The sequence below is a fragment of the Neovison vison genome, chromosome 3 (genome assembly GCF_020171115.1).
Source record: "Neovison vison isolate M4711 chromosome 3, ASM_NN_V1, whole genome shotgun sequence".
NCBI classification, from domain to species: domain Eukaryota; kingdom Metazoa; phylum Chordata; class Mammalia; order Carnivora; family Mustelidae; genus Neogale; species Neogale vison.
Genome location: NC_058093.1, coordinates 116,085,684 through 116,110,450, shown reverse-complemented (window position 1 = coordinate 116,110,450; position 24,767 = coordinate 116,085,684). Strand labels below are relative to the sequence as shown.

Below are 24,767 nucleotides of genomic sequence, written 5' to 3'. Positions count from 1 at the left end.
TCAATCGGGTACTGCTTTTGGCCATCTCCCAATGGAGGTCCCATGGCAGGAAGTGGCTAGGCCAGGCATGTGGAGGAGATCACATTAGATCAATCAGGAAGAAACCTCACATGGGAGTCTTAAGATTGGCAGCTGTCCTTTCTGGTGATTCAGGTGGCTGTCCTGTGCCCAAGAAAGAAAACTTTATGTAAGAACAGGAATAAAGAGAGAACATCAAGTTTCTGGGTCTTATCACCATTCTGGCCAGCGTACTAACTTCCAGCTAAAAGTCAGATATTTTCTCCCCTGTGGAGTAGCCACGGGCTAGAGTATTACAGCCTGAGCAACTGACATGCAAGTGTTCCAATAAGACCATACTCCTGGAAAAGCCCTGAAGGGAGAGTAAAGGAAGAAATGAGAACAGACTCACCAATTTTGCACCAAAGCTCAGAGTCCAAATGTAAAGACTCACAGCTCCAGTTGGACACCAAATGATGAACTTCTAGAACATAGGTGAGGTTTGGTGGGGTGAGGTCTGGAGCTCAGTACCAAGAAAGGATTCTTGAGGCCTCATGGGTGCAAAATGTTGATTTATTAAAGTATGGGGACAGGACCTGTGGGCAGAAGAGATGCTGCCCTGGGGTTCTCAGGACTGGTCTATTATATACTTGTAAGGTGGGGAAGGGATTAGGGATGGTGTCCGTCTCTAAGGAATTTTGGAAGTAAGGTTTCTAGGACCTTGAGGGGCCAGCTATTTTTTTGGGGGGGTAAGGTTATTCACTACTAGTAGTAAAAACTTTTTGTGAGACCCTTGACATGTCTATCAGTAGGCCATATGCTTGGGAACGATCATCAGCACTATCTGGGAGGTTTAGAAATAAAGTTTCCAAAGGAATTGTTAAAGTGCTCACAGGGTCATAGTGAGGGCTAGGGGGTCGGTCAGGCTAGGACTGCCCTTTGCCCTTAGCAAAGCCTAAAGGTGGGGGTAGTTTAGTCCCTAGAGGAGAGTCACTCTGCCTGTTTTAAGGGCTTGTCAGGAGGTAAGGAAATTTAATGTTTCTTCTGACTCTGTTTCCCACATCAGTATGATTTTTATCACAGTATGATAAAATGAATGTAAAACATCTCACTGTGATTTTATACTGATTACATATTGAAATGATAATATTCTGGATATAACTGATTGAAACAAACTGAATTTCTTAAAAATGATTTCAACAAAGGACACCTGGGTGGCTCAGTTAATTAAGCTTGAGCTCAGGTCTTGATCTCAGAGTCCTGGGATCAAATTCCACATCCAGCTCTTTGCTTACCAGGGAGCCTGCTTCTCATTTCTGCCTGGTCTGCCTCCTCTGCCTGCCCCTCCCCCTGGATTGTGCATGTGCCCACAGGGGCTCTCTGGCTTGAGAGCACATCTGCTCTAGCTCTCGCTCTCGCTCTTGCTCTCTGACAAAAAATAAAGAGAATCTTTAAAAATAATCATTTCGCCTGCTTTTTACTTTCTCACTGTGGTTAATGAAGCTTGAAATTTCATGGGGCCTGCAATGTATATACTTACATTGGACAACACTGGGGAGTCAGAACATCAAACAGGACATTTGTAATACCAAGAGCAAAAAACAACTTTAAATTTACATACACAACACGTTTTAGAGGATAAATATACTCTCCAATTTCAGCTAAGAGCTATTTTAACGCTAACTTGGTGTAACCAATATAAACAAAACTTTACAATCTCAATGTTACTGTTATTTAAATTTCAACATTCCAGAATTAGATTTTTGGAACTTATTTTGAATACTGTTTTTCAAACGACAAAAGTGATACCAGCTCATCTAAACTATTGACATTATAGAGAAGCATACACACACTCACAAATTAATCCAAAAGAATCCACCATGCTACTGCTCAGAATATTTTGATCACTCATTACTTCCAGGTAAATGTATTAAGTGATATGAAATATTAAAGTCAGATCCTATGTTTTATCACTTTGAAACTTGTTTTATTCTAATACTGTGAACACTTCCTTTTATTATATATACTTACTAAAACTTCACATTTTATTTTGAAATAATTACAGATTCACAGGATGTTGCAAAAACAGTATGAAGTCCCATATAATTTCCACCCCATTTCCCAGACAGGGTTGCATCCTCTGGATTGCAGTACATCAAAACCAAGAAACTGACACTGGGACGCATGTGTGCCATTTTAGGTCACCTTATCACAGGTGTAGATTCAGGTAACAACCACCACCATCAAGATCAGATTTCATCAACACAAAATACGTTCCATCTCAGTACCCGTTTCCAGTCAAAACCACCCACCCCACCCCCAACCTCATCAGCCCTAAACCTTGGTGACTGCTAATCTAACTTTGTGATAATAAAAACGTGAATGGCTGCCTACAGTGTGTGACCTGTACAGATTGGCTTTTTTTACTCAGCATCATGCCCTTGAAATCCACACTAGTTGTTGCATGCATCCAGAGTTTGTTCCTTCTTAATTGCTGAGAAGTATTCCATCTGGTATGGATGTGCCATTCATGTACTGAAGGACGTTTGGGTTATTTCCAGTTTTACCATATGACAAGTAAAGCTGGCATTTTTAAGACCTGCAAAATATTTGTAACTATTACACAGTTTTGTATCAATTCCCTGACCTCTATGTAGGCTGTTTTGTTAGTTTGTTTTTAACTTGCAGCAAGAATTACTATCAAACTCCACTTTTGGGCCACAGACCCTTGTGGTTTTAGCAAAAGAACTGCCCCTCATGAAGATACTACCAACATTTAATGAGTTCATTGGCCAGGCAGCTATTTTTTGTTATAATAATGATGCAACAAATGTATTTACACCGAAAATGTATATGCAGAGAACACTAATTCCTAGTGAAAATACTGGGTCACAAGCTACAAATAATTTTAAAGGAATTGCTACCAACTGGCCTTCAGAAAATGTAAAGCAGCTTATCTTAGCCACCAAGGCTGCTACAATGTCCACTTCTAACTAGATGCACTAACAATTTTGTAATCTTTAAAATTTGACTTCCCAAAAATGTTGTTTTGTATGGAAGTAATAGAAGTTATATATTTCTCATGTTTCTAAACATGATTTGTCATTCTTTAACTACCTATTCATATTCTTTGGCCAACATTCTATTGAAAGGTTAGTTTACTGACTATCAAACTTGCCTCTAACATACATTACAAAGAAATAGCCTTTAAAACTACATGTATCTGAAATCCAACACACATATTAATAGCCCAATACAATATCTGACTTTTCAATGTGGATGATAAAAATTTAGTGGATATGTTCCCCAATAGATAAGTGCTCTTCTACTACACACAATGTCTTTATTAAGAAATCACATCTAATTCCTGATCTAAGTGAAAAAAATGAATGTAGGAAGGCCTTGGTGGCTCAGAACTTAAGCAACTGACTTCAGCGCTTGTCATGATCCCAAGGTCCTGGGATCGAGTCCTGCATGGGGCTTCCCGCTTAGCAGGGAGCCTGCTTCTGCCTATGCCTGCCACTCTCCCTGATTGTGCTTCGTCATTCTCCCCCACAACCCCTGACAAATAAAACCTTTTAAATTAATTAATTAATTAAAACGTGTATGGATATCACTTCTCTTAAATTCCCTGTGAAATGCCAAGATCAATTTTCTGTAACATCAAAACTATCTCTAGCTTCATTAAGAAACATGGCTGGCCTCTCTTTTGAATTTAAGGTCATCTAACCAATAGTTCTCAAATAGTGCTCTCTAGACCAACACTAGCAGCACTAACATCACCTAGTAGCTTCTAAGAAATAAATGCAAATTCACAGGCCCTACTACAGACCTCCTTCATAAAAAAAAAAAAAAAAACAGAAGGTGGTGGGTAGAGCCAGAAATCAAGCAATGTGTTTCTACAAGCATTCCAGGGGATTCCGATACATAGGAAAGTTGGAGCACCACAACGTTAAACAAATTTAGTAGAAAAACTTTATTTTTTTTTCCAATTTATTTATTTTCAGAAAAACAGTATTCTTTATTTTTTCACCACACCCAGTGCTCCATGCAAGCTGTGCCCTCTATAATACCCACCACCTGGTACCCCCAACCTCCCACACCCCCGCCACTTCAAACCCTTCAGACTGTTTTTCAGAGTCCATAGTCTCTCATGGTTCATCTCCCCTTCCAATTTACCAAAAGCACATACCCTCCCCAATGTCCATAACCTTCCCCCATTCTCCCAACCCCCCTCCCCCCAGCAACCCACAGTTTGTTTCGTGAGATTAAGAGTCACTTATGGTTTGTCTCCCTCCCTATCCCATCTTGTTTCATGGATTCTTCTCCTACCCACTTAAGCCCCCATGTTGCATCACCACTCCCTCATATCAGGGAGATCATATGATAGTTGTCTTTCTCCGCTTGACTTATTTCGCTAAGCATGATACGCTCTAGTTCCATCCATGTTGTCGCAAATGGCAAGATTTCGTTTCTTTTGATGGCTGCATAGTATTCCATTGTGTATATATACCACATCTTCTTGATCCATTCATCTGTTGATGGACATCTAGGTTCTTTCCATAGTTTGGCTATTGTGGACATTGCTGCTATAAACATTCGGGTGCACGTGCCCCTTTGGATCACTACGTTTGTATCTTTAGGGTAAATTCCCAGTAGTGCAATTGCTGGGTCATAGGGCAGTTCTATTTTCAACATTTTGAGGAATCTCCATGCTGTTTTCCAGAGTGGTTGCACCAGCTTGCATTCCCACCAACAGTGTAGGAGGGTTCCCCTTTCTCCGCATCCTCGCCAGCATCTGTCATTTCCTGACTTGTTGATTTTAGCCATTCTGACTGGTGTGAGGTGATATCTCATTGTGGTTTTGATTTGTATTTCCCTGATGCCGAGTGATATGGAGCACTTTTTCATGTGTCTGTTGGCCATCTGGATGTCTTCTTGGCAGAAACGTCTGTTCATGTCCTCTGCCCATTTCTTGATTGGATTATTTGTTCTTTGGGTGTTGAGTTTGTTAAATTCTTTATAGATTTTGGACACTAGTCCTTTATCTGATATGTTGTTTGCAAATATCTTCTCCCATTCTGTCAGTTGTCTTTTGGTTTTGTTAACTGTTTCCTTTGCTGTGCAAAAGCTTTTGATTTTGATGAAATCCCAAAAGTTCATTTTTGCCCTTGCTTCCCTTGCCTTTGGCGATGTTCCTAGGAAGATGTTGCTGCGGCTGAGGTCGAAGAGGTTGCTGCCTGTGTTCTCCTCAAGGATTTTGATGGATTCCTTTCTCACATTGAGGTCCTTAATCCATTTTGAATCTACTTTTGTGTGTGGTGTAAGGAAATGGTCCAATTTCATTTTTCTGCACGTGGCTGTCCAATTTTCCCAACACCATTTATTGAAGAGGCTGTCTTTTTTCCATTGGACATTCTTTCCTGCTTTGTCGAAGATTAGTTGACCATAGAGTTGAGGGTCTATTTCTGGGCTCTCTATTCTGTTCCATTGGTCTATGTGTCTGTTTTTGTGCCAGTACCATGCTGTCTTGATGATGACAGCTTTGTAATAAAGCTTGAAGTCCGGAATTGTGATGCCACCAACTTTGGCTTTGTTTTTCAATATCCCTTTGGCTATTCGAGGTCTTTTCTGGTTCCATATAAATTTTAAAATTATTTGTTCCATTTCTTTGAAAAAGATGGATGGTACTTTGATAGGAATTGCATTAAATGTGTAGATTGCTTTAGGTAGCATAGACATTTTCACAATATTTATTCTTCCAATCCAGGAGCATGGAACATTTTTCCATTTCTTTGTGTCTTCCTCAATTTCCTTCATGAGTACTTTATAGTTTTCTGAGTATAGATTCTTAGCCTCTTTGGTTAGGTTTATTCCTAGGTATCTTATGGTTTGTGGTGCAATTGTAAATGGGATTGACTCCTTAATTTCTCTTTCTTCTGTCTTGTTGTTGGTGTAGAGAAATGCAACTGATTTCTGTGCATTGATCTTATATCCTGACACTTTACTGAATTCCTGTATAAGTTCTAGCAGTTTTGGAGTGGAGTCTTTTGGGTTTTCCACATAGAGTATCATATCATCTGCGAAGAGTGATAATTTGACTTCTTCTTTGCCGATTTGGATGCCTTTAATTTCCTTTTGTTGTCTGATTGATGAGGCTAGGACTTCTAGTACTATGTTGAATAGCAGTGGTGATAATGGACATCCCTGCCGTGTTCCTGACCTTAGTGGAAAAGCTTTCAGTTTTTCTCCATTGAGAATGATATTTGCAGTGGGTTTTTCATAGATGGCTTTGATGATATTGAGGTATGTGCCCTCTATCCCTACACTTTGAAGGGTTTTGATCAGGAAGGGATGCTGTACTTTGTCAAATGCTTTTTCAGCATCTATTGAGAGTATCATATGGTTCTTGTTCTTTCTTTTATTGATGTGTTGTATCACATTGACTGATTTGCGAATGTTGAACCAACCTTGCAGCCCTGGAATAAATCCCACTTGGTCGATGTGAATAATCCTTTTAATGTACTGTTGAATCCTATTGGCTAGTATTTTGGTGAGAATTTTTGCATCTGTGTTCATCAAGGATGATATTGGTCTATAGCTCTCTTTTTTGATGGGATCCTTGTCTGGTTTTGGGATCAAGGTGATGCTGGCCTCATAAAATGAGTTTGGGAGTTTTCCTTCCATTTCTATTTTTTGGAACAGTTTCAGGAGAATAGGAATTAGTTCCTCTTTAAATGTTTGGTAGAATTCCGCCGGGAAGCCATCTGGCCCTGGGCTTTTGTTTGGAGATTTTTAATGACTGTTTCAATCTCCTTACTGGTTATGGGTCTGTTCAGGCTTTCTATTTCTTCCTGGTTCAATTTTGGTCGTTTATATGTTTCTAGGAATGCATCCATTTCTTCCAGATTGTCAAATTTGTTGGCGTAGAGTTGCTCATAGTATGTTCTTATAATAGTTTGTATTTCTTTGGTGTTAGTTGTGATCTCTCCTCTTTCATTTATGATTTTATTTATTTGGGTCCTTTCTCTTTTCTTTTTGATAAGTCTGGCCAAGGGTTTATCAATTTTATTAATTCTTTCAAAGAACCAGCTCCTAGTTTGGTTGATTTGTTCTATTGTTTTTTTGGTTTCTATTTCATTGATTTCTGCTCTGATCTTTATGATTTCTCTTCTCCTGCTGGGCTTAGGGTTTCTTTCTTGTTCTTTCTCCAGCTCCTTTAGGTGTAGGGTTAGGTTGTGTACCTGAGACCTTTCTTGTTTCTTGAGAAAAGCTTGTACCGCTATATATTTTCCTCTCAGGACTGCCTTTGTTGTGTCCCACAGATTTTGAACTGTGGTATTTTCATTATCATTTGTTTCCATGATTTTTTCCAATTCTTCTTTAATTTCCCGGTTGACCCATTCATTCTTTAGAAGGATGCTGTTTAGTCTCCATGTATTTGTGTTCTTTCCAAACTTCCTCTTGTGGTTGAGTTCTAGCTTCAGAGCATTGTGGTCTGAAAATATGCAGGGAATGATCCCAATCTTTTGATACCGGTTGAGTCCTGATTTAGGACCGAGGATGTGATCTATTCTGGAGAATGTTCCATGTGCACTAGAGAAGAATGTGTATTCTGTTGCTTTGGGATGAAATGTTCTGAATATATCTGTGATGTCCATCTCATCCAGTGTATCATTTAAGGCCTTTATTTCCCTGTTGATCTTTTGCTTGGATGATCTGTCCATTTCAGTGAGGGGAGTGTTAAAGTCCCCTACTATTATTGTATTATTGTTGATGTGTTTCTTTGATTTTGTTATTAATTGGTTTATATAGTTGGCTGCTCCCACATTGGGGGCATAGATATTTAAAATTGTTAGATCTTCTTGTTGGACAGACCCTTTGAGTATGATATAGTGTCCTTCCTCATCTCTTATTATAGTCTTTGGCTTAAAATCTAAGTGATCTGATATAAGGATTGCCACTCCTGCTTTTTTCTGATGTCCATTAGCATGGTAAATTCTTTTCCACCCCCTCACTTTAAGTCTGGAGGTGTCTTCGGGTTTAAAATGGGTTTCTTGGAGGCAACATATAGATGGGTTTTGTTTTTTTATCCATTCTGATACCCTGTGTCTTTTGATTGGGGCATTTAGCCCATTAACATTCAGGGTAACTATTGAGAGATATGATTTTAGTGCCATTGTATTGCCTGTAAGGTGACTGTTACTGTATATTGTCTCTGTTCCTTTCTGATCTACCACTTGTAGGCTCTCTCTTTGCTTAGAGGACCCCTTTCAGTATTTCCTGGAGAGCTGGTTTGGTGTTTGCAAATTCTTTCAGTTTTTGTTTGTCCTGGAAGCTTTTAATCTCTCCTTCTATTTTCAATGATAGCCTAGCTGGATATAGTATTCTTGGCTGCATGTTTTTCTCGTTTAGTGCTCTGAAAATGTCATGCCAGCTCTTTCTGGCCTGCCAGGTCTCTGTGGATAAGTCAGCTGCAAATCTAATACTTTTACCTTTGTATGTTACAGACTTCTTTCCCGGGCTGCTTTCAGGATTTGCTCTTTGTCACTAAGGCTTGTAAATTTTACTATTAGGTGACGGGGTGTGGGCCTATTCTTATTGATTTTGAGGGGCATTCTCTGAACATCCTGAATTTTGATGCTCGTTCCCTTTGCCATATTGGGGAAATTCTCCCCAATAATTCTCTCCAGTATACCTTCTGCTCCCCTCTCTCTTTCTTCTTCTTCTGGAATCCCAATTATTCTAATGTTGTTTCGTCTTATGGTGTCACTTATCTCTCGAATTCTCCCCTCATGGTCCAGTAGCTGTTTGTCCCTCTTTTGCTCAGCTTCTTTATTCTCTGTTATTTGGTCTTCTATATCGCTAATTCTTTCTTCTGCCTCATTTATCGTAGCAGTGAGAGCCTCCATTTTTGATTGAACTTCATTAATAGCTTTTTTGATTTCAACTTGGTTAGATTTTAGTTCTTTTATTTCTCCAGAAAGGGCTTTTATATCTCTGGAGAGGGTTTCTCTAATATCTTCCATGCCTTTTTCATGCCCGGCTAGAACCTTGAGAATTGTCATTTTGAACTCTAGATCTGACATATTACCAATGTCTGTATTGATTAAGTCCCTAGCCTTCGGTACTGCCTCTTGTTCTTTTTTTTGTTGTGAATTTTTCCGCCTTGTCATTTTGTCCAGCTAAGAGTATATGAAGGAGCAAGTAAAATACTAAAAGGGTGGCAACAATCCCAGAAAAATATGCTTTAACCAAATCAGAAGAGATCGCAAATCGTGAGGGGGGATTTCTCCCCTCTCACGATTGAGTGAGGGATCTCCTCTGATTGGGATCTCCTTTGATTGGGATCTCCCAATCTCTTCTGATTGGGATCTCTTCTGATTTGGGGATAAAAAGAGGTTCAAAAAGAAAGAAAGAAAATAAAGAAAAAAAGAATTAAAAAAAAGAGATTGAATTAAAAATTCAATCAAGAATTTAAAAAAGAATTAAGAAAAAAAAAGATTGAAGAGATTAGGATCTCTTCTGATTTGGGGATTAAAAAAAGGTTCAAAAAGAAAGAAAGAAAAAAAGAAAAAAAAAGAATTAAAAAAAAAGAAAATGAATAAACAAAAGTATAAAAAAGAAAAAAATATATATTAGATAATCTAGTTAAAAAACGTTAAAAGAGAAAAGGGTAAAAGTTATAAAAAATTTTAGCAGAAGAAGAGGAAAAAAAATGAAAAAGAAAAAAATTAAACTAACTGCAAGACTGAAAAATCACAGGCAGAAAGCCATGAGTTCCATGGTTTGTTTTCTCCTCCTCTGGTATTCTGCTGCTCTCTCCTTGGTATTGAAACTGCACTCCTTGGATAGGTGAACTTGGTCTTGCCTGGATTTCTTGTTGATCTTCTGGGGGAGGGGCCTGGTGTAGTGATTCTCAAGTGTCTTTGTCCCAGGCGGAATTACACCGCCCTTACCAGGGGCCCGGGCTGAGTGATCTGCTCGGCTTTGCTTTCAGGAGCTTTTGTTCCCTGAGCGCTGAGCTTTTGTTCCCTGAGCGCTTTCCGTAGAGTTCCGGAGGACGGGAATACAAATGGCGGCCTCCTGGTCTCCGGCCGGGAGGAGCCGAGAGCCCGGGGCCCCGCTCCCCTGTGCGCCCCCAGCAAACAGCTCCCAGTAACTCGCGTCTGCCCAACCTCCGGCCGCGCTCCGAGCTCACCGAGCTTGCGACCGGTTCAAGGCAACTCCAAGCTGCGAGCTTACTGTCGGCTCTGTCTCTGCAGCCGGCTTTCCCGTTCCAATATCCACAAGCTCTGCGACACTCAGACACCCCCCGATCCTTCTGTGACCCCGCAGGACCTGAGGTCACGCCGACCCCGTGTGGGCTTCGCCCTGGTTTAGCCTCCGGAGCGATGTCCCTCAGCGGAACAGACTTTTAAATGTCCTGATTTTGTGCTCCGTTGCTCCGCCGCTTGCCGGGAGCCGGCCCCTCCCCCCGGGGTCTATCTTCCCGTCGCTTTGGATTCACTTCTCCGCGAGTCCTACCTTTCAGAAAGTGGTTGTTTTTCTGTTTCTAGAATTGCTGTTCTTCTTCTCGATCTGCCGATGGATTTGCAGGTGTTTTCAATCTTTAGATAAGCTCTCTAGCTGATCTCCTGCTAGCTGAGGTAGTCTCAGCCTGCTACTTCTCCGCCATCTTGACTCCTCCCTGAGTAGAAAAACTTTAAATCTGGATTACCTTGCATACTTTTTCTTTTCATGAAAGATTCGGCAAAGTTAATCACTCCACAGATACTAAGAATCCAGAGACATATTTTCATTCTCACCCAAAGCAAAACAAAACAAAAAGAAAACTGGAAACTGGATGTTAGCTTTATTTCTTACAAAAAGGAATCCCTAAAACTATGAAGTGATCACAAAAAAATTTCCTTTGAGAAGAAAAACCCAAAATGAACCACAGAGAACTAACAGGTCAGAACGATGTCTTTCAAACCAGAGACTCAATTAGTTTTGTATCATACACTGCCTGATATGCCCATTCCTACACGGAACTACAACCTATAGCACTTTCAAAATTCAATGAACTAGCATATTAAACAGGACCTGGAAAACTATAATTATGCAAATATTTGTGATCCAGGGAATAAACAAATAAATTGGTCAAATAAAAGTAATTCTGCATGGGCAGAATAAAGGTGACCTTTATGTTGTCTTGTCCCCTAATTTCTTCTAAGCATGTATTACCACCTTCACAACCAAAAGAAAGGAGAATCAGGAATATATGGCATGATACAGGAAAATATCCTACAAATACATCAGTTATTTTTTAAATTTTACCAATGCGCCGATAATCTCTCTCCTTCATGATAAAAATTCAAAAGAGGCTTTTGTAGTACCAGATAAACCGAGTTCCAACCTTCATGCTTATTAAAGTTTGAAATTCGAAGTGAACACATGAGTATTAACCCAGTTACAAGCAGGTGTTACTACGGTAGCTGCCTCCTATCCACCTGGGTAAGTGTCCCATTTCCCTCCAAATAAGACCTTCTGTGCAGGGAACCTGATGTGGGGCTCAATCCCAGGACCACAGGGTCCTGACCTGAGCCAAAGGCAGATGCTTAACCAACTGAGCCACCCAGGCACCCCAAGACCACAGAATGGTTTGGTTTTGACTGAAGGTCGTTTTAAGCTGAATTTTTATTTCTTGAAACCTGGAATATTCTGGCCGACTTATGATATTCAACAACTTTTACTTCTACAAAAGAATGAACAATGTGTATAAATCTTCTACCCTACACAGGAAATCTCATCTATTCTCAGAAAGCAGTCATCAGGTTTATTTTCTCCCTGACTAACCACCAAGTACTCGATAGATTTGAAGATCCAATACAGGCTGATAATGCTGGCATCCTACATCCCCTTTAATTTCCTGTCCCCCACAAAAGCAACTTCATCTTAAAATGTATTGCAAATGCTCTTAATATGAAGTTTTAAGTAAGAGTTTTTTTTAACATATCCCTTCTACCAGTTTCTTCTCTCAACCAAAGGATCACTTAAATAGTTTTTCTAAACTGAGAAAGGGAGGAAAAGGAGAGCATTATCTAATCCTGTTGAAAAATTAAAATTTCCCTTGTTTTCCTTATGATTTCCACTGTTCCTGATTTCGGTCTAAAACTGCGGCTTTCTTGCAGTGTCTTTACACGACACGACAGTCAATCACTGCATAGAACTGAAATTAAAGCTCAATACGTGAAGTGAATGAGTCAAGACTTCCATTTAACAGAATTAATCCACAGTCCTCAACAGAATATACTCCGTGTACAACTTCCAACTTATAGGTATATGAACACAAGAGAACTTACACGACGGACACCATAACCCCTCCAACGATACTCAACACATTCTGTTCCCATTCTTAAACTGCCTTTAGACGCCAGGTCACGTGCACACCCATCTAGTTCCCTTAAAACCGATTTTGCACATGACGGATCTCTGCTTCCTAAGCAGACTTTTAAGACTTTCTCAGCCACTTAAATAACCAAATGGACAACCAAAAAGGATTAGGAATCATCAGAGTTCTTGTTCAGGTCAATGTGCTCATGCTCTGAAGCTCCGCACCACACCAGGAAGTACTTTCTTTTTTTTTTTTTTTAACATTTTATTTATTTATTTGACAGGCAGAGATTACAAGTAGGCAGAGAGGCAGGCAGAGAGAGAGAAGGAGGAAGCAGGCTCCCTGCCAAGCAGAGAGCCCGATGCGGGTCTCGATCCCAGGACCCTGGGATCATGACCTGAGCCGAAGGCAGAGGCTTTAACCCACTGAGCCACCCAGGTGCCCCCAGGAAGTACTTTCAAGGCACTGCCTACAGCATCCAAAACTCAAGTTCTGGGTTTAATTTTCAGCCCATGGTGAGAAAAACAAAATGAGAAAAACAGGTGTAATACTTTTAAGAACACACTTCATAAAGACAACTTTCCCCTATCCTAGTAACATTACAGACACAGGATTCAAGCCCTAGTATGAAAGCTTATTTATTACATAAAACTTTCAAACGGATGGAACAGTTTTAGGGGGATTCCAACTGAAACTCATCTTTATCTATTCTATACACATTTACTGAAGCCCAGTCAGTGCCAGGCACTGTACTACACAGTTTAGAAAAATAAAGATGTGAAAAGAGAGGACCTGCCCTCAGTGGGCACCTGTGTGGCTCAAATCAATTAAGGGTCAGACGCTCAGAATCTCAGGGTCATCAGATGGAGCCCCATGTGGGGCTCAGAGTCTGCATGAAGACTGCTTAAAACTTTCTCTCTCCCTCTGTACCCACCCACCCTCCCTCAAAATCATTAGGTTGATTTGTTTTGTTTTGTTTTTAAAAGGTCCTACCCTCAAAAATGGTAAAATGTAATAGGTGATCCAATAAAACTTCTGTTCAAGTGTTAAATGAATTGTACATGATTTGGAGGGTGAGGTAAGCCAAAAAAATACAGTTTGAGTGTTACAAAGATGAGCTACACCAGACTAGAGTGATGAAAAGGCTTCCTGAGACATCTAGGAGTCCAAATGGTAGTGAGGCAGGAAACAGAAGCAAAGGGAAAGCATTTCAGAGAAAATCCAGAGGAAGAGAAGGTGTGAAGGTATGGAAATGAGGTCCCATGGTCCCAGCCAAAGACCCAAGCAGTTGGCAGGAAAAACAGACCCCTACATGTGGAGGGCAGATGGGGGTTGGTGGCAGTCTGCTTGCAGAAATCCTAAAGGAACACGAAAGAACTGAATCAGGAGCCCCTTGTGATGTTTGGCATTTGGACTTTATTTCAAAGGCAATGAGAGAGGCACCTGGGTTGCTCAGTGGATTAAAGCCTCTGCTTTCCGCTCAGAGCATGATCCCAGGGTCCTGGGATCCAGCCCCACATCCAGTTCTCTGCTGGTGGGGAGCCTGCTTCCTCCTCTGTCTCTCTCTGCCTGTCTCTGTCTGCTTGTGATCTCTGTCAAATAAATAAGTAAAATCTTAAAAAAAAAGAAAAGAAAAGAAAAGGCAATGAAAATTGCCAGGTAATTTAAGTGGACCAAGCAGAGAGAGTTGGATTTGCCTGCCTCGGACATGGATGCATAAGGCTGGTGATGGTTATTATACAGTAAATGGGAGTTACCAGCATGTGGGGGGAAGTCGAAAAGTGTGGATGACCTCTGAAGTGAAGGAAAAGCTGAAAAAGGATGGAGGAGGGAACAAACAACTAACTTGTGTTGGCCTGCCCAACAAACGACGTCCAAGAATCATAAATCCCAGATTCAGTAAGGCCTTTCCCAATGAACACACACAGAACAACTATTTCTCCCATGGACTCATTTATTCCAAGGGTGTGCCTCCCACCACTGAAGACCTTTTTGTCTCACCTTTTCTTTTATTTATTTTTTATTTTTTTAAAGATTTTATTCATTTATTTGACAGACAGAGATCACAAGTAGGCAGAGATGCAGGCAGAGAGAGAGAGAGAGGAGGAAGCAGGCTCCCTGCAAAGCAGGGATCCCGATGCGGGACTCGATCCCAGGACCCCGAGATCATGACCTGAGCTGAAGGCAGCGGCGCCACCCAGGCGCCCCCGTCTCACCTTTTCAACATCCATTTGGTTCCCTGAAAGCAGGCATTTTCTATCCACTTCACCAATGACTTGAAAGAGCAATGACTGATAGAACTCTACAATGGAGGAGGCAAAAGCTTTCTCCGTTTATGGGCTGTAGAAAAGTTCCACACACCACACTTGATCCTTACACTACAGCTGAAAGAAGACACCTGTGTTCAAGGATGCCGGTAATTAAAAGGCACCAAGGAGCTATCCTATTTTTAGGATGTCTAAGGGTCTACACGCAGAGTGGAGCTCTAATATAGTCTGAGGATGAAACAGCAGGACTGGTAAACTCACAAACACACACACAAACACAGATGACTCTCCGTAAAGGCAGGCCCAAGAGTGCATCCAACTGGATGACCAAATTCAGGAACATGCGCAACAGCCCCTCAGCAAGGGAAGTCAAGAACCGTGGCAGAAGTGACCCTCAAGAGGATTGTCACAGACTCTGGGGTCCTGGGTGTAAAGTCACATGGTGTGTTCCCCTTGTGAAGGTTCCTCAACCTTTTGGCTTATGATCTGTGCACTTCTCTGTATATATGCTGCGGTTCAAAAAGTGTACTTAAAGGGGTGCCTGGGTGGCTCCGTAGGTTAAGCATCCAACTCCTGACTCTGGCTCAGGTCATGATCTCAGGGTCCTGGGATGGAGCCCTCAGTCTGGCTCCTGGCTCAGTGCAGAGTGTACTTGACATTCTCTCTCTATCCCTCTGCCCTCCCCTGCCCCCACAGAGACACTCTCAAGGAAACAAGTATCTTTAAGAGAATAAATAAGCCTTAAAAACAAAAAACAAACAAACACAAAACCCCCTTCCCTTAAGACAGAACAACCAAAAAGGCCCAGTTGACAGAGCCAAAGAGAAACTGAGAGCCAAAAGACTACAGCATGTTTCAGTTCAGACTGCAAAGAGAACATCCAGGGATCCACTATTACCTGAAGTTCTAATGAACTGAGTTAGTGCTGACAACTTCCTCACCCAGCTGCCGTTTACCAAAATAGTTTTGGTTTTGGTTTTGGTTTTGATTTTTTTGTTCATAAAGAGAGAGAGAAAGCACACAAGCAGGCAGAGAGGCAGGCAGAGATGGAGAGAGAGGCAGGCTCCCCACCGAGCCAGGAGCCCGATGTGGGATTTGATCCCAGGACCCCGGGATCATGACCTGAGTTGAAAGCAGTGGCTTAACCCCCTGAGCCACCCATGCATCCCTACCAAAATTGTTTTTATTCATCTTGGAATTCCTTCAGCATTGACTGAAGCACAGGATGAACCTATGTCACTCAAAACTCCTATCCTAGCAACTAACAGCATACACTGACAAGTTAGCTGCCCTGGCCTCAGAAAATGGCAGGCAACTAAGGAAAAGCAGACTAGCCTCTACACAAAGGTCTCAACTTTAAATTATCCCCAACCCAATCAGCTAAATGGCAAAACCTACAGTAATAACCTACAGAAGTAACTACCCCTTGCCCCAAAAGAAAGGAGATTGTGTGCTGCCCCAAAAGACAAATATGTACCTTAACGCTGTCTAGAAAGACACCCATCAGCCCACTGCAGAAGATAATCAGAAAACAAACACAAACTGACAGTTCAGCTTTCAAAAAAATTACACTTTCTTTATCCAACCCCAACATTTATCTTCAAACACAAGAAAGGAACAGACATTTCCCGCTCAAGACAGGAAAAGCATAACAACCAGCATAACTGTACCTCCACCACCAAATCGCTCAGAAGAAAACGTAATTCAGGACAGGCAAATTAAAACCATTCTACACATGGTCAAAAGAAAACGTCTAAACTCCTCCAATCCACAGCAAAATCCCTGCTTCCTCTCTTTTTGAGCCCATCCATACCAATAAACCAATGGATACAAGTGTCAAACCAATCCAGCCCATTAGAAATGAGACAAAAACTTGGACAAATGTCCTCCCTCAAGTCATGCTGTGAATAGGACCCCTTTGCACCCAACAGGAAATACACACAACCAAAACCACACATCAACCACACGAAAATGCAAAAAAGCCATCCTCAACAAGTTGGAAAGAGGACCTCAAGGATAGCCCTCCACCCTCTCCCACACATTAAGCCACAAAAGTCCTCCCACCAAAGCTAACATAGATCTTCAAGTATCTGGTGGAGGTGCCTTCCCTCACATTGCAGATGCTGCCTATCAAGGCTTCAGTGCAGCTTCTGAAGGTGCAGATGCTCTAACTCCAAAAGCCTTTCTCTGCAGAAGGTTCCCTGGTCTTTCTGGCCTTCTGAGGAGTGAGGAGTGGGAGAAAGGGGAGGGAAGAGACAGGGATCCAGTTAAAAAGGAGGAGAAACAGCAAAACACAGGCACTGGTGAGCCCTCGCAATTTCCCAGGCATCCAGTGCTGCAAACTTGGCTGGGAGACCGACCACCCACCCACCCTTTCCAGGGACCGAAACAGGGACCGGGAAGTGCACTGAGCGCCGCCAAGGGCACCCTGCAACCTCCGGGCCCAGACCATGCTACCTCTAACAGGCGGCAGAGATGGCAGTGGCCCAAGAGAGGCCGAGGTGGGCGCGGGGAGTGGGCAGACTTGTGGACTGCAGCGTGGGGCTGGGGGGGGGGGGCGGCAGAGTAGACGCTGGCTGGATCTCGATGGGGCGCCCAGAGGCAGCCAGAGGCTAGTGGAGGGGAGTGGGTCGGCTCCTTCCCTCTCCCCCTCTCAGACTGGCGCCCTCCCTCCCTCCTCACCAGGGTAAATCTCCCTTTCCCTGGGAGGAATGGCCATGGCGGTGGCAGCGACGGAGGGCCCCTGAGGAGCCGGTGCCAGGGCTGCTGCACCAGAGCCGCCAGCCCTGAGCAGGAGCGACCGCACCCGCTGCCGCTGCAGCCTGCCCCAGCCCCAGGATCTCCATTTTAGCAGCAAGCGCCTCCCTCGGCCCTGGGTAGCCACGGAGACTTGTCGTGGCCAACCCCCTCTCTCCCCCAGTCCTCCCTCCCCTTCCACCCTCTCAGCTCAGAGAAGGTACCTGGTCAGGCTCTCCATATCCCACAAGGACAAGGGTGGCCTGTACCCCCGCCCCCCACCAAAAGCCCAAAGTGGCGCCACTGGAAGGAGAAATGCCATCCAGGAATTCCTCCCAAACCTGCCCCCTCCCTTCTCGGCGCCAGTCCTCAGCCCCACCTCTGCCCTTCCTCAGTTGCTGGCCCTCGCTGGAGCTCCCGCTGCCAAGCTTGCACAGCCCCCGCCGCCGCTTCGCCGCCGCCATCTGCATTGCTGCCATCTGCGCCGCAGCCTCCGCTTGAGTCGCCAACACCGCTTGTGCAGCCTACGAAAATCTGCGCCAACGCCGCTGTCTGCTCCACCGCTGCTACCCCGCCGCCGACGCCGCCACTGTAGCTGCTGGAGCCATGGACGCCCAAGCGGTTGCAGCTTGTGCAGCCCAGCTGTCTGGGCCAATGCCGCTTCCACCGCCAACACCGCCTGCGCCGCCGCCAACGCCGCTTGTGCCGCCGCGGAAGCCACCTCCGCCTGCACCGCCGCCGCATGCGCTGCCAACCCGGCTGTCTGCACCACCACGGCTACCACCTCCAACACCGCTTGCGCTGCCGCCGCCATCGCCTCTTGAGCCCTTGAGGCCTAAGCCGTGGCCACTTGTGTAGCAGACGCTGTCTGTGCCCAAGCCGCTTCCGCCGCTGACACCGCCTGCGCCGCCCCCAACGCAGCTTAAGCCGCAGAAGCCACCGCCCTCTGCACCGCCTCCGCTTGCACCATGGACCCGCTGTCTGCACCGCCGCTGCTACCCGCCGCCGCCACCGACTCTGCCGCCGCCGGAGAAGCCGCCAGCCTTCTGCACCGCCGCCGCTGTCTGCCCCAAGGCCGCCTGAACCGCAGACTTCGTTGTATGCACCACCGCCGCTTCCGCCGCCGCCGCTGCCAATGCCGCCAACACCAAAGCCACCGCCGTCTGCACCGCCACCGCTGTCTGTCCCAAGGCCGCCTGAACCGCCAACGCCATCGTCTGCGCCACCGCCGCTTCCGCCGCCACCGCCGACAATGCCACCGCCACCCAAGCTAGCGCCGCGGACGCCGCTGTCTGCACCGCCGCTGTTACCGCTGCCGCCGCCGCCGATTCTCCGTCGCGGTCTGAACCCCCGCGGCCACTTGAATCCCAGTGCCGCTTGTGCAGCCCAGGTCCCTTGCACCGCCGACGCCGAAGCCTTCCCCGCCTGTCTGGCGACGTCGCCAACTGCGCCGCCGCCTCTTCTCTGGCCAACGTCCTCTGCACCGCCTCAGACGCCCTGGCTGCGCCGTCAGCCGCTGCGCTGACGCCACTGGCGGCGCAGACGGTGGCCGCAGCGGAAGCGGCGGCGGCGGAAGCGGCAGCGTCAGAGGCGCAAGCGGACCCTGCGGTGGAAGCTGTGGCGCCACGGACAGTGGCGTGGAGGGCGCCAAGCGGCATAGGGGCAGATGCCTTCGGCTGCACAAGCGGCTTCAGCTCCGAAGGCGTCTGGGGCTCAAGCGGTGGCGGCAGTGGCATAAGCGGCGGCGTCGGCAGGGATAGCAGTGGCAGCGGCTTCAGCGGCAGCACAAGCGGTGTCGGTGGCGGCGCAGACGATGTCAGCGGCGGAACCAGCGACGGCGCCAGCGACGGGGTCAACGGTGCAAGCGGCCTCGGGCGCAGACAACTGCGGCGGTGCAGACAGCGGCGGCTTCAGCGGCGGTGCAGACAGCGGTTTGGGCGGCGCAAGCGGCGGGGCAGACGGTGGTGGCTTCGACAGAACAAGCGGCATCGGCGGCAGGGCAGGCAGTATTGGCGGCGGAAGGGGCGGCGACACAGACGACGGTGTCGACGTGTGCAAGCGGCATTGGCACAGACAGCTGGGCTGCACAAGCGGCAACCGCTTGGGCCTCCATGGCTCCAGCGGCCGCGCAGCGGCACGGCGGCGTCGGCGGCAGCAGCGGTGGAGCAAACAGCTGCGTTGGCGCAGACTGCGTCTGCTGCGCGAGCGGTGTTGGCGACTCAAGCGGCGGCTGCCGCGCAAATAGCAGCAACGTAGATGGTGGCGACGGCGGAGCGGCGGCGGGGGCTGCGCAAGCGGCGGCAGCGGGAGCTCCAGCGAGGGCCAGCAACTGAGGAAGGGCAGAGGTAGGGCTGAGGACTGACGCCGAGAAGGGAGGGGGCAGGTTTGGGAGGACTTCGTGGACAGCATTTTCCTTCCAGTGGCGCCTCTTTGGGTTTTGGGAGGGGGGGCGGGCGGGGGTACAGCCCACCCTTGTCCTTGTTCTATAAGGAGAGCCTGACCAGGTACCTGCTCTGAGCTGAGAGGGTGGAAGGGGAGGGAGGACTGGGGGCGAGAGGGGGCTGGCCAGGACAAGTCTCCGTGGCTACCCAGGGCGGAGGGAGGCCTGCGCTGCTAAAATGGAGATCCTGGGGCTGGGGGAGGCTGCGGCAGCAGTGGGCGCCATCGCTCCCTCTGGAGGCTGGCGGCTCTGAGTGCAGCAGCCCTGGCAGCTCCTCCTCAGCGGCCCTCCGCCGCTTGCCACCGCCATGGCCATTCCTCCCAGGCAAAGGGAGATTTACCCAGGTAGGGAGGAAAGGAGGGAGCCTGCCTGGGAGGGGAGAGGGAAGGAACTGGCCCATTCCCCGCCACAGGTCTCTGGCTGCCTCTACAGGCTCCCTCCAGATCTGGCCAGCATCTCTGCTGCTGCGCCCCCTCCCCCAGCCCCACGCTGCAGTCCACAAGTCCGCCGCTCCCCATGCTCGCCATGGCCTCTCTCAGGAAGCTGCCATCTCCACTGCCTGTGGGAGGCAGCGTGGTCTGGGCCCAGAGTTTGTGGGGTGCCCATGGGGGCACCCCGTGCACTCCCCGGTCCCTGTTTCGGTCCCTGGAAAGGGTGGGTGGGTGGTGGGTCTCCCAGCCAAGTTTGCAGCACTGGATGCCTGGAAAATTGCGAGGGCTCACCAGTGCCTGTGTTTTGCTGTTTCTCCTCCTTTTTAACCGGATCCTGTCTCTTCCCTCCCCTTTCCTCCACTCCTCACTCCTCAGAAGGCCAGAAAGACCAGGAAACCTGCTGCAGAGAAAGGCTTTTGGAGTTAGAGCATCTGCACCTTCAAAGCTGCGCTGAAGCCTTGATAGGCAGCATCTGCGATGTGAGGGAAGGCACCTCCACCAGGTACTTGAAGATTTGGGTTAGCTTTTGGTGGGAAGACTTTTGTTGCTTAAGGTGTGGGAGAGGGTGGAGGGCTTTCCTTGAGGTCCTCTTTCCAACTTGTTGAGGATGGCTTTTTTGCATTTTCGGGTGGTTGATGTGTGGTTTTGGTTGTGTGTATTTCGTGTTGGGTGCAAAGCAGACACATCTCCAATGAAGACATATAAATGGCCATCAGACACATGAAAAAATGTTCATCATCACTAGCCCTCAGGGAGAATGAAATTAAAACCACATTGACATATCACCTTACACCAGTTTGAATGGCCAAATTTAGCAAGATAGGAAACAACATGTGTTGGAGAGGATGTGGAGAAAGGGGAACCCTCTTCCACTGTTGATGGGAATGCAAGTTGGTGCAGCCTCTTTGGAGAACAGTGTGGAGATTCCTCAAGAAATTAAAAATAGAACTTCCCTATGACCCGCCCATTGCACTCCTGGGTATTTACCCCAAAGGTATAGATGTAGTGAAAAGAAGGGCCATCTGTACCCCAGTGTTTATAGCAACAATGGCCACGGTCGCCAAACTGTGGAAAGAACCAAGAAGCCCTTCAAGGGACGAATGGATAAGGAAGGTATGGTCCATATACACTATGGAGTATTATGCCTCCATCAGAAAGGATAAATACCCAACTTTTGTAGCAACATGGAAGGGACTGGAAGAGATTATGCGGAGTGAAATAAGTCAAGCAGAGAGAGTCAATTATCATATGGTTTCACTTATTTGTGGAGCATAACAAATAGCATGCAGGACATGGGGAGATAGAGAGAAGGGAGTTGGGGGAAATTGGAAGGGGAGGTGAACCATGAGAGACTATGGACTCTGAAAAACAATCTGAGGGGTTTGAAGGGGCGGGGGGGGGTGGGAGATTGGGGAACCAGGTGGTGGATTTTAGAGAGTGCACGGATTGTATGGAGCACTGTGTGTGGTGCAAAAATAATGAATATTGTTATGCTGAAATAAATAAGAAATAAATTTAAAAAATAGTATTCCATTGTGTATACATGTATTTATATACATATGTGTTTACATATGCATATACTTGTGTATACATGTAGTTTTCCAGTTTGGGGCATTGTGAATAGAGCTAAGAACATCTGTGTAATAAATTTGCATAGTTTCATAGGGAAAAAAAACAAATAAAGGTTGACTTTCAAATACGCAATTTAAGAGAGTGTAACCTTCGGAAAGTGATTTATAACCCTATATATTATATAGTAACTAGGTAGGTACATGGAAAATATACATATTTTATCTCAATAAAATGCATTTTATAATATTTATATAGAAATATGTAACATTTGATGTAAAAGTGCATAAATATTAAAGTATTAAGAAGAGCTGATGTTATTCCCAGTTTACAAATAAGAACACAATGATTGATTTGTCTGCAGTCTGACAGTGTTTAGGTGCAACGATTAAAAATCAAGCTAAATCTTTTGTCTTGATATCCGTTTTACATCACATGTCTTTTATGCGTAGGCAGAAAGCACGACACAAATTTGATTCCCCATTTTCCTATGTATTTAATAATCTTTCTTGATTTGAGTGTATTGGGAGCTCAAGTCAAATGAAAGCCTACATTTGTGAAAATTTCACATTTCATTTGTGAAATGAAAAACAATATTTGTGGTAAGAAAGGCAATAGAATTTTGTTGCATTCTTGATGCACACTCCATGGAGTAGCAGCTAAAAGAGAATCATTGTATAATTAGAAAATAACATCAAAATTAAACAGCAGTAAATAAGTAAATAGGCATATGTTTTCCACTACACAGTTTAATAATTAAAATACAGTAGATGAAGTGTGTGCAAATATGTGTATATAGTGGGGACAACAAAGTGAAATGTAGTCTCAGGAGATCTGGCCTTGATGTTTAGGCTACCTTTCAAACCCAGGGGGAGGATCTACTTTCTATAGTTACCACATTATATAATTTAAACCTAATTTTCTCAAGAAATTGCACAGTACTCCAGCAAAAGGGAAGTATAGCTATCTATACACTAGGAGAAAAAAACAAAAGACAATCAATTAAAGCCATTTCCCAAGAACTCCAGATACAGGTTGAATGGATAAAGACATGGACAAAAACTGTCATTCTTATGTATCCATGTGTTAAAGAACTGAAGAAAAACCATGTTTAAAGAATACACCAGGGTGCCTGGGTGGCTTAGTGGGTTAAAGCCTCTGCCTTTGGCTCAGGTCATGATCCCAGGGTCCTGGGATCTAGCCCAGCACTGGGCCCTCTGCTCAGCAGGGAACCTGCTTCCTCCTCTCTCTCTTTCTGCCTGCCTCTCTGCCTACTTGTAATCTCTGTCTGTCAAATAAATAAATAAAATCTTATAAAAAGAATACACAGGAAGTACAAGAATGGTGCCACACCAAATCAAGAATATACTAAAAATAAAATTAGAACAGAATGAAATGAAAGTTGCATTATAACTGAAATAAAATATTCTCCAGATGAGCTCAATGGTAGAAATAGATGAAATAATCAGGGAATATAAATAGAGATCAATTGAGATTATCCAGCCTGAAAAACCAAAAGACCTATAAATGTAGTATACGTGTTGAAGAACTAAAGTCACTTAACATATGGTCTCTAACTCCATGCAATAAAATAAAAGTCATTCACAAAATGAAACAGAAAATTCACAAATATGTGGAAAATAACTAACACACTCCTAAATGAGACATGAGTCAAAAAAGAAATCAAAGTAGAAGTTAGAAAATACCTGGAGATGAATGAAAGCCAAAAATCTGTCAATTGATTAACTCTTGAAAGGGAAAATATAAAATACAAAGTCTTATGGGATACAGTTAATTTTTTTCGAGGGAAACTTAGGATTGTAAACATATATTTAAAAAGGAAAAAAAAGTGTTACTTTAATAACCTATCATCTTAAGAAATGACAAAATGAAAAACAAATTAGGGGCTTATAGGTGGCTCAGTTGTTTAGGTGACCAATTCTTGGTTTTGGCTCAGGTCATGATCTCAGGGTTGTGGCCTCGAGCCCCGTGTTGGGCTCTGTGCTCAGAGAGGACTGCTTTTGTCCCTCTGCTCTTCCCTTCTCACTCACTCTTTCAGTCACTCAAATAAAGAAATAAAAATAAAAACATTATAAAGGAAGAACGAGTTAAAAGGCAAGCAAAAGGAAAGAAATTTTGAAAGATGAGATCAGATATAAATGAAATAAGGCACAACAGAGAAAATCAATATATACAAAAGCTGGGGCGCCTGGGTGGCTCAGTGGTTAGGCCGCTGCCTTCGGCTCAGGTCATGATCTCAGGGTCCTGGGATCGAGTCCCGCATCGGGCTCTCTGCTCAGCAGGGAGCCTGCTTCCCTCTCTCTCTCTGCCTGCCTCTCCATCTACTTATGATTTCTCTCTGTCAAATAAATAAATAAAATCTTAAATATATATATATATATATATATATATATACAAAAGCTAATTCTTTTTTTTTAAAAAGATTTTATTTTATTATTTGTTTGACAGAGACAGATCACAAGTAGGCAGGAGGCAGGCAGAGAGAGAGGAAGGGAAGCAGCCTCCCTGCTGAGCAGAGAGCCTGATGAGGGGCTTGATCCCAGGACCCTGAGATCATGACCTGAGCCAAAGGCAGAGGCTTTAACCCACTGAGCCACCCAGGCACCCCAAAAGCTAATTCTTTAAAGAGATGAGCAATTGGCAAATTTTTGGCTATTCTTACCAAAAATAAGATAAAAATACCAAATTATGAAAAAATCTGGAATGAAAGAGAGGCATTCCTATTAGCCTTATAGAAATAAAAAAGAATTAAATTGCAATACGAGGAACAATTGCATGCTAATAAATTAGAAAACTAAAGAAATTTGGCAGGTTCCTAGAAAGACTCAAATTCCTTAATCTTAACCCCAAAGCAGAAAATCTGAATAGAACTTAAACAAGTAAAATAATTGAACAGGTAATCCAGAAACTTTCCATAAAGAAAAATCTGG

General features: G+C 44.7%; 2 protein-coding genes across 4 annotated transcripts in view; both read left to right on the top strand.

Annotated features, from left to right (window-relative positions):
• Window positions 1–24,767, top strand: part of LOC122902784 (transport and Golgi organization protein 1 homolog) — a 112,525-nt gene that overhangs the window by 27,943 nt on the left and 59,815 nt on the right. The gene's annotated exons all lie outside the window — the stretch shown is intronic.
• Window positions 19,516–24,767, top strand: part of LOC122902783 (transport and Golgi organization protein 1 homolog) — a 56,023-nt gene continuing 50,771 nt past the window's right edge. For both annotated transcript variants that reach the window (XM_044242755.1, XM_044242754.1), the window contains exons 1-2: window positions 19,516–19,721; window positions 20,623–20,749. The gene's annotated coding sequence lies outside the window, so the exon portion shown is untranslated. The remainder of the gene's footprint in view (window positions 19,722–20,622; window positions 20,750–24,767) is intronic.